General features: G+C 38.3%; 1 protein-coding gene across 6 annotated transcripts in view; it reads left to right on the top strand.

The window, feature by feature from the left end:
- LOC136854575 (cerebellar degeneration-related protein 2-like) overlaps positions 1-15314 on the top strand; it is a 484848-nt gene that overhangs the window by 261612 nt on the left and 207922 nt on the right. For 3 of the 6 annotated variants that reach the window (XM_067130949.1, XM_067130947.1, XM_067130944.1), the window contains exon 1: positions 4575-4672. The exons of 1 other annotated variant lie outside the window; for it this stretch is intronic. The gene's annotated coding sequence lies outside the window, so the exon portion shown is untranslated. Of the gene's footprint in view, positions 1-4553; positions 4673-15314 lie in introns of those variants that run through there. 2 more of the 6 variants (XM_067130951.1, XM_067130945.1) reach the window with 1 other exon arrangement.

The raw sequence follows: 15314 nt of genomic DNA, 5'->3' as shown, positions 1-15314 counted from the left end.
ATATTAATGAAAGGGGTAACAGTCAGTATTTTGTCTCTTGTTCTGGACTCTGATTGGTTGTCTGATCCTACTACTGAATTTTGCTCTCTCTCTCTCTCTCTCTCTCTCTCTCTCTCTCTCTCTCTCTCTCTCTCTCTCTCTCTCTCTCTCTCTCTCTCCTTTTGGATTCAGATCAGAGACAGAGGGAGAGTACACAACCAGTCAGATACCAGCAGTAAAAACACGTTAAGTGTAAACTGTTTTTTTTTTTATATGCAAACATTTACGTTGACTTAGGCCAAAATGGCCATCGATTTCCAAAGCAAGCTTTTATGTGCTTTCAAAGAGTATTAGTCTTGGCCGTCTTCTTTTTTAAACTTAGAACCTTCTACATAAGTCATCTTGCCAGGAGCACCGGATGGAATGTAAAGGTTGATGGAAAATAAAAGGATACAGTCCCCCCTATGCAAGAAATCTAGGGATTATATTGACCGTCTTCCACGACACATCTAAACTATGCCGTTTTCCCTGTCTCCGCGGTCATTGTGTCTGTGAGGCTATCTCAACTTTAAAGGCACAGCCTGATGGGAATTTCGCTTATCTGATTATTTATTTATTTGTACTTCGTTTTGCTATCAGCTGTTTTCCTTCTTATCTCACTTATTAGCACTCCAGTCTGCGGAAGTTAACTCTTTAACAAGATGGACTGTTTCCCGTGTTCGCCAAGAATTGATGCCCATTATGAATATTATATTATTAGTCCACTTTGCATGATAATACTCTTGTGGAGACTTGTTGACACTTTCCCCAAGTGCTGTTTAAGAAGCATTTTCTTGTTTAAAGCGTGGTGATGGGTTGCATATTGGCGTGGTTTGGTTTATTCTTACTTTCTCTGTTGATTTTATCGTGATTAGTTGTATTTCATTTATCTTTTATGTTTTAAATTCTCCCAGGAGACACAAACTGAACTATCCATCAGTTAACTAGGTACTGTGTCAAATATTCGAGGTCTTAGGACAAGTTTAATGGGCTTGGAGTATATGACTAGATTTTCCTAATCAGAATTCTCGTTTTTTTTTTTTTGGAAACAGGCCTAAGCCAACGTTCATGCGCTTGCCTTTATTCACCGCTGCAGCATTGCACATGCACCTGCTGTTGTTCAGAGACAGGGCTGCATAAATATCACCAGAGAGATTGTGAGTCTGGCTGCCAAGAAATTTCATGTTACAAAGTTTTTCTTAATATTTGGAGAATACCGCAACTTCAATAGCAGTGACGCCATATTTGGTATTTATTACAAACAATTATAACAGTAAGTTGATATTTTCATGGAATCTCTAGTGAGTCTAGACTTTGAATCTCGCCTTATCTTATCTGGTATCACAGGTTAGCTTTCTGTGACTCTTGGTGCCTTTAATCTACCTGGGACGTGACTGTTGGCCTAGAAATTAAGACTGCACGGCGTAGACGATGCTACGTTTATTTTAGTTTTGGGTAAGGACAGAGCTTTAGCACAATAGAAAAAGGTAAACTGTATCAACATTATCATTATCTATGGGCTAAGGACAAGGGGCTAGTACTAAGTACACTTAGTACCAATGTAAGGAACGGATGGCAGCTCCTGGAGTCATTCGCTATCATGTCGGTCCTAGGATAGGACACAAGAGCGAGATGAGTGTAGGATCAACGTCCATGCCTTGCAGGAAAAAACAAATTTACTCAAGCTTGCAACTCATGGTGCAGGGGTCTGATGTGAGCATCAGAGGGTCACAATGAGACTTGACAAGACAACTTCTAGAGTATCAGAACTATAGAGAAGATATTGTTGTGATCATTGCAAGCTCTTTTTCAACGTTTACGACTCTGTGTAACTTTAGATTTTTTCTAAGACCAGCCAAGATTCAGTCATGATTTACCACTTTTTTTTTTATTTTTAAAAAATTCCGTCGGGACAGGCGACTTAATGGCCAGGCCTGGAAGAAAACTAATGAGTAAGAGTAAAAAGAAAAAGAAAATATAGTATGATCACGAAGAAAGTGATTCACTAATCTAAATAAGCAGAGCTGCTGTTTCAGTCATTTTTGACAATTGTGGCCCTGGAACAATTTGATGTGCCGTAAGCTTTTGGATTGCAAATTTATTTCAAACATCAAAGCTTAAAAAACTTACATCAGACATTATGGGTCTGGTGTTAAGGGCAGTAGGGCACAAGGAGGCCTGAAACGCAAATAAAAAAACGATAACAATAAATTCAGTTATCATAACACACACACTTCGCAAGAAGAGTCAGGTCAAATGGTATAGGAAGACAAAAGAAGGCTAAGAAAAAATATGAATATCAGAGCAAAACACTTGACTCTCGTGTTGGTGACTTCCAAAGGAGTTAAAAAGAAAAAAAATGGGAAAATAAAAATTTCGCAAAATAATCAACAGTTTGTTAATCACTGTTTGGGGTAGGTGAAGGTGTAGAGCTAGCGAAGGGCAAAGCCTGTGGTGTCAGGAGGACTCTATAGGGACAGATGAAACAGTATAATTATGTTACTTTGAGGACTGTATGATTAAGAGTGATTATGTGCGAGTAAAAGCAACGTTTGGTGCATATGGTCCAGGAATGGCAAAGAAGAAGAGTGAAGAAAATCTCTGAATCTGTATCACTGGGTTTAGAGAAGGTAAAGGGTGCTAGGTGATTTAAATGCAAAGGTAGATGACAAGGAAAGAGATGAATCTGTTGGTAAGTATTCAGTTCCTGGAGTAAATGAGAATGGAGAGAATTGTGGCTTTGATTGTTAGAAATGCAAGGTTCCCAAAGTAGAATACCCTTAAGTACACTTGAGAAAGAGAACATGATGAGGGAAAGAGTTTGAAAGAATAAGTGTTAGTAAAGTGTAGAGTGAAGAACAAGTAGGTGGCTGTAATGGTGAGAGGAGGGGTGGTTGGGAGCAACGAATATCTGGCCCTTATTTTGTTGAAGAAAAATTTGCATATGAATTTAAGTTAGAGAGGAATGGGTAAAACGCTGATTGTAATTATAATTAAGACGAATAAGATTAATGAGAATGAAGTAAGCAGAGTATACAAGTAGAAAGTGGACGAATTGTGGGCTAAAGCTGAAGAGTTGGAAGAGTTTGCGGTATTCCATGACGGGGTTATAATGAGTGTTTAATGAATATAGGAAGTGGTGTGATAAAGAAGTGAAAAGTTTAGTGAAAAAAAAACGAGATAATTGAAGATGCAACTGCACTGCAGAAGAGTCGATCACATGCTTTTATCAAGGGTAAATAAACTAGTCAAGAAAGTGAGAGAGGAAAAAAAAGTTCAAGTGATATGATAAAGGGAGAAGGTGGGAAAAATGCAGAGAGAGAGAGAGAGAGAGAGAGAGAGAGAGAGAGAGAGAGAGATGCAATCAAGAAGTGTCTAGGAAGTGGTAGTGTGTAGGGGATTCGACGCACTGCTGATGAGCCTGTTGTATAGAAGTCTTTAGTGGGTAATATTGTGAAAGTGTACTCTACCTGGGGTGCATCCACCATTTAGCTGTTAGGGCCACAGTTTGTTATGATAAACTTTTTGTTGAGGAGAAATAAGATGTATTTGTTTGTATGTATGTGTCATATTTCATCATCATAAGAAGAGCAGGCTTAGCAAAGATAACAGAGGTGATAAGAGAGTCACGATTGAGATGGTGTGGGCATGTGTTAATGATGGATGACGAGGAAGGAGTGAAGAACCTGTTAGAGGAAGAAGATCGAGAGGGAGAAAGAGAATTAGATACCGAGATAAAGTGAAGGAAGATATGGAGAGAAGAGGTTTGGTGGACGATGACGCCTTTGATAGAAGGCAGTGGAGAAGGCGCATCAGGCAACAGACCCCTTAACGTAGGGATAACGGTGGGAAAGAAGAATCATATTTCACCATGAAGCCTTTTCCCTAAAAGCAGGGGGTGGCTCCAGAGGTAAAAACAGCTGAATCATGAGTGAATCCCATGTGCAGAAAACTTCCAGAACATGAGAAACTTCATATTCTTAAATAGAAAGCCCATCAGCAGCATATCGAACCCGTCTACACGCACTGACATTCACAACTAACACGTCCGTGTGCAGTAAATGTAGTACAAGAACATGCTGTCTCCTAAAGGTGCAATATGTCAGAAGTGGGTTCGCCTAGACCATCTCGGGCAGTATTAATTTTCACACTACTTGTTTATGGAGGCTGTTACGCTCTCTTAGGACCCTTTTTTCTTTTTTTTTTCTCTCTCTCTCTCTCTTCCCCATCCCTGTCGCAACGCATGGTGCAGCAACCATCGGCCACATGGGTCTACTATTAATTATAGTCAGCTGTTTGTCAATCTCCCACGCCGTTATGTCTAGGGTAGTATCGGTCTAGGCTACTGCAAGATATTCGTTAGATAAATAAAAGTAACTAGTCATCAACAGTATCTAGAGTCTTGTGAACACGTTAAGTGCAGTTGTATGGAACCAGACTCACTGAGAGAGAGAGAGAGAGAGAGAGAGAGAGAGAGAGAGAGAGAGAGAGAGAGTCTCGCCGAGTCTCAACCGCCAGCAACGAGAACACAACGTTAGCAGACGTGGTTGGTCAGACTCGGACTGAGCGCGAGGCTTTAGTATGTAAAGAGAAGAGGAACGGTTGAGACGTTATTCTTCTCGGTTCTCGTAGTGTTATGGCGGCTTGCCTAGCTGTACGTTGATATATATTAGTGTTTGAGAAGGAGGGCACCATTTCTATACTGATAAAGTGTTAAACCAGTAAAATAATCGACGATAAAGTTACGGTAGCCGTTGTTGTGGGGGAAAGGGAAACCATACCAAGTACTCAATGTCATTTAGTGGTCTGTGCGCATGTGTATTTCCTAATGGAACTCTTGTGCTATGTACTGCACTTGACGATGGAGGAGAGCTGGATGTTATTCGAGTGACGTGTCAGCTCAGTAACGTTACGACTCGTAAAGGGAAATCGCTCGTAAGGCTTTGCAAGTGTCACGGGTCCGCGATATTTCGTGAGAGGAAAGAGCCCCTTGGAAAGGGAGAATGAAATCAATACAGGAACTGTCTGCCTCCTGTGACTCTGCTATGCACGTGGAACTGGGGACTTTCAAGTGGGTGGTATTTGAGGAATTTTTGGGTTGATCAGGACAAAGAATTGTGGTGATACAATTCCTTGCAACCCGAGCAATTATGTATTTGAGGCCCGGACAATTAGCTTGTGTCTGAGTGCCGTAATTGTTAGGCTCTTTGTTTCGTTGACTTTTTTTAACATCACAATTTTTTTGTTAATGTGGCTTTCTTTTTCAGCTGTGAAAATAATTCCCTTGTTAATGTTCTTATGATATTGACATAAGAACAGACAACGATTTGGATCAATACGCAGTCACATCCGTCTGTGTTTTTGCTTGAGTGCACAGACTATAAATTCTTTAGATACCCACTAAATAAGCGTTGGCAGGTTTAATGGTATCTTGTTTTTATTTTATGGCAGTGCCAACTTGCGTAAATGTTCTGTAGTAACAAGTATCCTTAAAAGGAGATGGCATTATCCCATTCAGTTCCTGTGAGTCCAATGTCTAACTTTGCATAATAGAAACCAGGATGTTTAATCATTTTGCATTGTGGGAGGTTTTCCATAGATAGTACACAAAATCTCAGTCTATCTCTTTCGCAAACTATACATAGCTTAATGTCAAAAGACCACGTAGTGCTCCCCGCTTCAGTATAAAAAAAAAAAAATTCTCTCTCTCTCTCTCTCTCTCTCTCTCTCTCTCTCTCTCTCTCTCTCTCTCTCTCTCTCTCTCTCTCAGACGCGTGGTTTTCTCCCGATTCTCACTCGTATTACGAAAACCGTTGGAAATTGATTGCGAATTCATTGTCTGGCGTGGTTGAGTGCTCCAGTTGTGGGTTTTGCCGTTGCTATGGTCCAGATCAATTGGGAGGGGTAACTCTGAGGTTTACCAGAGGACTCACGGGACGAAAATCGAAAAGAAAGATAACGTAATTACACCGGTTTCTTAAAAAAATAATTATTGTTTGTTTGATCGTATGTCATTATTGTTACCCATTTATTTTCACCATTAATAAGTTCGTTAATTGAGTTTATTGATTTTTTGTTGATTATACTTTTTTGTTTTAATTTGCGTTTCCTATTTTAGTATAGTAATGACTTTACATAGGCCTAATTATATTTTTACGATGTATTTGTTCTTAATTGGACCGACTGATCTTTGCATGTCGCAAGAAAATTTAACACTGTTTACGCTAGTGATAATTGTTATATATATATATATATAGAAAATGTTTAATATATATATTTATTGTATGGTCCATGGCAAGGTCCATGGTTCAATTGCCGGCCTCCTTCCCACCAACCGGCCACTCTGTGAATGGCTGCCAGTGTCAGCTAGTATTAAGAAGGGATATTGGTCTAGCAACTTCATCCCTAGCCTTCTAAGAATCAAAAGGGTTAACTTTCCAGGTGCTAACCCTCTCAAAGGGAAGAGGTATATATATATATATATATATATATATATATATATATATATATATATATATATATATATTGTGTGTGTGGGCGTGTATGTATGTATGTATTATGATTATATATATATATATATATATATATATATATATATATATATATATATGAGGCGTTTCTTTCAGCAATGCAATGGTCACTGCTATAATCATGATTACTGACTGCACCCTTCAGCCCCATTTTGCATATACTGTACTCTTGTCTTTACATTATTATTATATTAAGGCTCTTCCTTTCCAATTCCTCTTTCATCCAGCCATCCTCCCACCGATTTATCTGTATCCATTATATCCACATGACCAAACCATCTCAAAACATTCTGATCCATGCTTTCACTTAATCAAAACTTTTCACTACACATTGTACATATTGTACATATGTCCACATTTCTCACCCTTCGAATTCTTCTGATGCCACATATATTCACACAAACATCTGAACAGTCTCACCTATTGTAACCGTTTTCTTTCAATCGCAACAATCACCTTCGTTCCTTTAATAAAGGAATTAGATAACTGAAAGGAAATGCCATTGAAAAATCATCTGGAAAGAACTTGAATAAACTGGAAAATAGTAATGACAGTGGCCACCATCCAGAAAGAACGACGATAATCTCAAGCATTTTTTCCCGTGCGCCTTCCCTCTTCACGTGATCAAGGACTCACTTCAAGGTCTTGGTAAATGCCTTTCAAAATTAGGTATAAACTGAACGTCGACTTTGTAAGGGTTAAAGTTAGGTGTGCGCCTGTTTTATCCTTTGGAAAGTTGACTGCTGCTTGACAATGGTTATTTAAATAACTGTCATTGAGGGTGGTTATGACTTTGTTATACTCCAGCAGTATTTAAGTTCATTCCTCTTCTATGAAGCTGTTAAGTTATTCTAGAATAATAACCGAGCAAGAAAAAAAAACCTACAATATTGTTGCAACTAGGAAATGATGTTTGTCTTCCATTGCGTGACTTTTCTTGAAGTCACTCACTTCGAAACCACTCCCATTGCAGTCTTGTATAGCCTAGCCATTTTGAAGTCATACAGAGATACAGCCATGCTGTACTACGACTATTTCTTCGTCTGATTGAAGGTTTTGGCTGGTTTTCAGACACCTTTGTCAAGAGATGAAATATGTGCATAACTTGAATAGAGCTGTAGGTGCTCCAAATAGAATTAAACTGCCCTTTTCTGATTATGCATTATAGATATATGTTCTCAAATTAATCTTAGCGTTTGTAAAATCGTAAGTACAAAGCGACTGGAATAATTGGCGAGTCGAATATGGAGGCGGTTATGTTCGTCATCATAACACGAGCACATGGTTTTCGCGGAAGGGAAAGTAGTGCAAGTTAATTCACCACAGTAGTGAAAGTGTTGACAAGCTGTGCTGCTCAAGCTGTGTTGTTATGAATAACACGTTAAATTAACGGCGTTTTCCTCCTTATTTTGTAAGGTATCGGGTGGTGACAGTTTTAGCCTAGTATCGGGTTAAACCTACAATGCGCGTTGGTTTTCGTAACATATTTGGGGAAATTGACCGTTAGGTCTAATCTTTCGTAAAATTCTGGTTTGTCATATTTAGAAAAGCACGAGTGTGTTGCTTCAGTGTGTACAAATTATGGTCCCCCTTTGAAGGAGCACATACCCATTTACACCAGTAAGCGGTTGGTCTTGAAAGTCATAATGGTTTAAAGGTTTTGACGATTAGGCCTAAGTGAACTCATCACTTGAGCTTGATCTGTTACTGATTTGCCATGAGAGGCAATTAGTAAATACTTGTGTAATGAGTTAAGAAGTTTTGTGTGATAAGTGAATTGAAATATGCATTTGACATTTCTGTTGAAATCAAAGTTCGACTTTATATGCACTGGTATAGCAAATGATATGTAGGGACAGGAGTCCCGTATTTTATGCTTCCTTTAACACAAGGGGCCACCACTTCGCACAACATTCACCATGGCCAAACTATGAGATTGCATTCTAGCTCCTGTTTTCCTTGAGTCTTAGAAACTTGTTCAGCAAGCAGGATGAGGCCAAGCCTAGACTAACCCGTGGTTATTTAGCGGATACCGTACTTATCTTGTGTAAAATTAGGCTAGACAATGTATGAGAGAAAGCTTTAGCTATGATACCATTAACAAACGTGTTTTCACACTAGTTGAGTTTTTAAGGTAATGTGTGAGATTAAGAGATATGTACAGTACTATGACCACTAATGGGAAAATACTCCTGAATCATAAGTAGGTAAACCACATTTAGCCTTCTGTCAATTTTTAGAATAATTTTACGCGGAAGTATATACCAGTTTTACTGCTAGATATTGAGGAAGGTGATATGTTTACGGTGTCACAACACTATATATATGTTTTACTTCTTATGCGTGTTTATCTTTTATTTTTATGACTAAATCTTTTCCTCGCTCTGTTGTCGACTTTTACTTATGGGCCGCCCCGCTTTTTGGGGAATGTTGCTTTGCTAGTTAATATTATTAAGACTTGTTCCATAAGAATTTTGCACATTTTAAGTAAAGATGATCATTGTGTACAAGTAAATGCGAGTTTTATTCCAGATTATTGCTGTTTCTTATCGGCTTTTAAAGATGATTAGGCAATGGGTGTAATTAAAAAAAATCGAGATAGGGTCTACGCAGATCTTTATAACATTTGGATACAAAAGCAAAACGAAACGTTATGGAGGAAGTATGTATTTCCAAGTGTTTGAACTTTGATGTCCAGAAAAAATAATGAAATGGGGAGAGAGAGAGAGAGAGAGAGAGAGATGGGGGTGGAGGATTCGACCTTTAATGTGGGCGCTGACTGTAGCAGAGATAAAACATTACGATCGAGCTGAAACCAAGTAATTACAGTAATTAGTATTTACCTTCTTTATACGTGTAAATAATTTCTGTTCACCGTAAAATTTATGCTTGTTTCATGATTGGAGATAAAGTTTACTTTGTTGCTGTGCTCAAGTGTTTCATATATTCCGTATTTTGATTATTTTATGAGACTTGGTAATCGCGGCAATATTTGCTTCGAAACCGGTTATCAATTTTTTCTTATTTCGTACGTTTGAAAGAAACTGCTTTTCACTGGCCAAATACGTCGTCGAGGTACACACGTAGTGTGTATACATACATACTCGTGTGCGTACATGAACTCACAGTTAAAGGTTTTGGGCTCTGTGAGTCAATATTTCGTGTACCCTTTTCCGTGTATCCACGATCGATTCCACCGCCTAGCGTGCGTTCCTGTCGATGAGTGTACCTACGTTTAGACTTACAAGCTAGTTTTATTCACACACACACACACACACACACACACACACACACACACACATATATATATATATATATATATATATATATATATATATATACATACATACTGCATTAGACTGTTTCTCCGAATATCATCAGTTTGTTGAACCCCGCCAAACACTACTCCATTCTCCTTTTTCTTGCTGCACGTTATCGCTTCGTAGATATTGAGGTCTTTTTTTCTGATAACCCATTCACGCATCCACTCCAGCGATTTTTAGGTTTTCCTCTCCTTCGTAACACGTCTGAAATGTGTGCGCGTGTGTCTATATATATATATATATATATATATATATATATATATATATATATATATATATATATATATATCATATCCACCAACTTGTCATCCTCCATTCTCTCCATGTGACCACACCATTTCAAAATACTGCCGTCCATTCTTTCAGCTATTCTAACCTTTTTACGACTTTATTTACTCATAGATTATATACTCACTCTTTCCATTCTCCCACTCTTCGTCCGCCACTTACACTATATATAGAGGCACTTCAGTTAAACAGCCTTCACCTTCTATCTATCATTGGAACTCAGCGTTGAGATTTCAGGGGCTAGTACTAAACACGGCGAAACAGTAGGTGAGTCACTGTCTCTCCGTGTTTAGTACTAGCCCCTGGACGATCAAATAGTTTTGTATATAGTTCGAGGAAGTAATTGCCATAGGCCTTAATTGGGTTGTTTGGTAGATAGCACCCTAATTTTTGGTAGCTCGCGAATAGCTCGGGAGATATCATACTATAGTAGCACCGATTTCGCTTCCCTAAAGATGGGTTGGCTCAACGATCCTCTCATATGTTCCCACCGTGGCATCGATAAATACGCAGTTTTTCCCAGTCCTTCGCGCACACCCTGTGACTTTTCCTGATTCACCTGTTTAGTGACTCACCCTTTTTTTTTGTGTCATCCAGTCATCATCCGTCATGCTTACTACTCCCAGTTACTTTGACAAATCTCCTGCTTTCATTCTTCCACCATTCATTGCTCCATCTTCCGTGTTCCTTTTTACCTTCCTTATTTTTGCTCGCATTTTTGCTTAACTAACTCCTCTTGCCAAAACAAACATTTTTACTAGTTTATGCAGTTTCTCTCCACTGTTACCGATCACTAGTATGTCATCTGCAGTACCACCCATTCCACACACCATTCTTTCTCTGAATTCTGTGTTCACTCTTTCCACAAAGATTTAAAACAGCCATAGAGACGAAGCACACCCATATCATCCACTTTTACACACAACTTCTCTGCCTATTTTAAGGCAAGCTTTGTTTCCTTCATAAAAAGATTTAATCACTCTCAGAAGCTTTTGTTCTCTACCATTTATCCTGAGCATCCTGCTACATACATCCTTTTCTCTTTACTTTGAAACTTCTCACATAAATGTTTCAGAACAGACACTTTAGCCTAATCAACTTACACACTTCCTTATCAACTTCTACACAGTTTTCATCATCTGTCAGCTCTCTCCTGTCATCTAACTTTCTAAGTTGGTTGAGTCGGTAGAGCTGTGGAGAACTCGCTATGGAGTTTCCCGGCCGGCTGATGAAGAATTAGAGGAATTTGTTTCTGATAGAAATTCATTTCTCTATAATGTGGTTACCAATAAACTGTAGGTCCCGTTGCTAAGTAAACAAGGAGAGCTGTTAATCAATTTTAAACTAAGGTATACTTTTTTTTTCCTTTGGGGAATTTGTCCTACTATGCATTCTACCTTGTATACACAGTACACGTAATTTTGTTTTTATATTTATCATACAACGAATCAGTTTTTCTTCTCACCCAGTCCTGTGGAATCTTTCCCTTCTCCAACCATACCTTTCTAGTCATCCGCTCAGTCACTGTTTTACTTAACTGTCAACAGTCACTTCCACAGGCATTCTGAAACGTATACTAACCATTTAGAATCTTGCATCAGTCAGCTCTGACCAACATCAGTTTTGCACATTCAAGAAATCTTGAAAATAAACATTTCATTGACCCAGACTACGTTCACTATAGGCATCATATCCTGTTTTGCATTTTTTGTTGTGAAATCCATGTGTTCTTTAGCTCTTTTCTCTGCCTTCCCCCTCCCTGTAGAACCAATATTTCTCCCTGAGTTCTTGCTTTCCATTTGATCTTTATTTTTTGAATGATTACATGTATTGTTATTATTATTATTATTAGTATTCAGAACATGAACCTTATTCGTATGGAACAAGCCCACAGGGCCATTGACATGAAATTCAAGCTTCTAAAGAGTATGGTCTTCATTTTGAAAGAAGTAACAGACGGTGATAGGAATTGCAGACAGAAGAGATCAGTTATTAGAACAGAGAAAATAAATTTAGAAATTAATCAGCAATAGGTAAAAATGTAAGAAAATTATTAAGATATAAAGAGAATTGTTTGGGTAGTAATTTCATATAGGCTTCAGCACTGAATAACCCATGAGGTCCCAGTGCTTTGGTTACTGTATGTCGATACATTTAGTAAATCTATGCGCCCCCTACTTTCCCACTTCCCCTGTGGCCCCCCCCTCATGAAATTTTACAAATCCATCGTCTACTCCTTTCACCTCAGCCTTCGCTCATATTTCATCCTCCATTTCATCCTTCCTCTTCCCACTTCGTTATCAGACTCACTCTTGACTCACTCTTAATTACAGTTACAGCTATATTTTCGCTTAGGCTATTCCTCTCCAGTTTAGGAAAATTTTAGTAGAAACCTATATATATATATATATATATATATATATATATATATATATATATATATATATATATATATATATATATATACATATATATGAACTAAATGTAGTTTAGTCATGATTTGAAATAACTATAGTCAAACAATGTTAGCTGATGAGCAGTTATATTTGATATATGATTTCGTAGGAAATTGCATCATGTGAACTAAATATATACTGTAGATTCAATTTCTTAAGATACTGAAGTAGCTAACATGTAGATATTAGTTTTTGATTTATGACCCAATTATGAATGATTACTGATAAGGTTTGTTGCATGTGTCATTACCTATTGCTTTAATAAAGCAAGGGCGTTACCTACTCTCCCCCTCCCCGTTCCAACTCTTCCATTGTATCTCGGCCGGGAATAGGTGGGTGCATGGCACTGTTAGAATAGGTTAAAATGACTAGACAGGCCTATAATGAACTGAATCTGCTCTATAGGCCTACCATTTAGAATAGTCAATTAGCAGAGAATAGAAAGGTTTACGTGAAACAAGCTAAACGCTCGAAGCCAAACATTGCCGAGAGAGAGAGAGAGAGAGAGAGAGAGAGAGAGAGAGAGAGAGAGAGAGAGAACGCCCTTCACTTTGTATAGCATTAATGAGTTTATTTACCTTAAAGCTGCGTTACCCAAGCACCCTTTGCACCTTGTGACACAAGGCAAGGCTACATGTCTGGTCGTGTTATGGCGTATATATGCCTCACGCTCTTTCGTTCCAACATTGCTTAGGTTAGGTATCGTGTCTTGCGTACTTTTGGACTGGTCAGGCCTCATTTTAACCCGTTACCTCTTGTTAGACACCTGATAGTTATTAAAAGTTTCCAGTTATTGATTTTGGGTCAGCTATCCATGTACCAAAGAGATCTAGTGAGTGATCAAGAGTTTACAGAATAAATATTGCTTTGCAAATTGCAGATGCTGTACGTGTTAACATTGTTAGATATTATAATGCCTGAAGTTAGAGCTTCATAAATACATGCCATGTCTTTCTTTTTAATGGGAATAAGATTTATTATTGGTTTCTTAATAGTAGAATCAAGAGGAGGTTCACTCAGTCATCTTATCTAAAGGAATCGGATATAAACAGGTTCAAGTATACTCTAACTTCGACAGAATGTCTGAAAGAGTGGAATACAGATGAGAATATATATAGACCTTATTTTTCATTATGACTTAAGAAATAAAGTAGGGAGTCATGGGATTAGGAAAAAGTCTCCCCTTAAACAAATTTTATTTGTTTATTTTCCACAAGGAATACATAACTTTGTGCACTTAGACCAGTGCCACTCTGCTGATCTCGAGTGGAGTTCCCAGTACTTTTTCCTCAGAGTTGTACCGGTACTTTCCACGAAGGTTGTTATTCAATATATACATTCACATTCATAGTGCAGTGGGGCGAATCTGTGCCTTTGTTGACTGCAACGAGCTTTTTCACACTTGGCAACGTAATTTTTGGAGCTTTAAATGGCGGTCTTTGTGCACGGTTGGGTGGGGAAAATGTGTAGAGCTTGTTCGGAGCTGGAATAAAGCTTCTGACTACTTTTACTACCTATTCTCATTGTCATAATGTAGTTGTTTCTATGTGCCAAGTTTGTGTGTGTGTGTGTGCGTGCGTGTGTGTGTGTTGGGGAAGGGGGGAGGGAAAGGGGGTCTAACGCCGGTGCATAGACTGAATGAATAATAAACCAGCGGAAATAACGCAACATGGATACAGTCTAGAATGTACCGTCTTCGACGAAACGATTAGAGTATCGGTAATCGAGTATTGAACTCAAAGGCCAGTTAGCCAGTTTCAATGTCGTATTTCCATTATGAAATTTGTAATATCACTACGTCGAGTCTTCGTTTTGATTTTTAAAGAATGTGAAACAAAACAACTTATCGGGTTTAGGCTATATCATGCTAGCACGGGCTCATGCTTCCGAAACAGTCCTTGAAAGTACCCTATGTTTATATTCTTCAGTTTATTTAAAAAATAATGTATCAAGAATTCAATTTCCCGTCAACATTGTGTGCTTCGGTTTTGAAAATATAGATCTTTTTAAGTAAAGCACCTCATAGCAAGTAAGTGGCTATTATTCAGCGCGTTCCAGTTTTATGCCAACGTCGAATACTAGCCATAAAATAGCAGCTGGCTCTTGCTAGCTTTAGGAATGGTGCAAGTGTTCTTTATGTCTGTTCTGGCAATGCAATACAGAGGAAATTTGCAATATGGTAGATTTAGAAGGTTGCAGAGTCCTTCAGCCATCGACCCCACCCCCTTCATGGAAATCAATAAGTGCTCGATATCGTGACGTCACATGTTAATCGTTGCTAGATACTGCCGCGTGGACAGTATTTGTGGAAAATTTGTTCAAAAGAGTATTTACGGGGAAAATAATCTTTATTATTCACTGGTAATAAAGAGGGATAGTTTTAAATAGGCCTAATTAAGTTATGAGCCTCACGCTACAAGATTCTCTTATGTCTAGACCGATATTTGATTTTCTTGTGCAAACTGGAGGGAAGGATTTTCGCCAGTCAGTGACCCTAGTTCGGAGAATTGGAGTAATCAGTCATTATTCCAATCACCGTCTGTGCTTTTGAATAGCCGTGCTTGTTATGAATGGAGAGGAGACGTTGCTTAACTCTTGGCTATATTCGTTTGACGAATTTCTCTTTTTTGCTCTGTTTTTGTGGAAGATTGGCTAGTAATTTAACAGATTTTTGGCTTCCTGTATTTGAGTGCTCATAT

Source organism: Macrobrachium rosenbergii, chromosome 29 (assembly GCF_040412425.1).
Source record: "Macrobrachium rosenbergii isolate ZJJX-2024 chromosome 29, ASM4041242v1, whole genome shotgun sequence".
Classification (NCBI taxonomy): domain Eukaryota; kingdom Metazoa; phylum Arthropoda; class Malacostraca; order Decapoda; family Palaemonidae; genus Macrobrachium; species Macrobrachium rosenbergii.
This window is presented reverse-complemented; position numbering and strand designations above follow the sequence as displayed.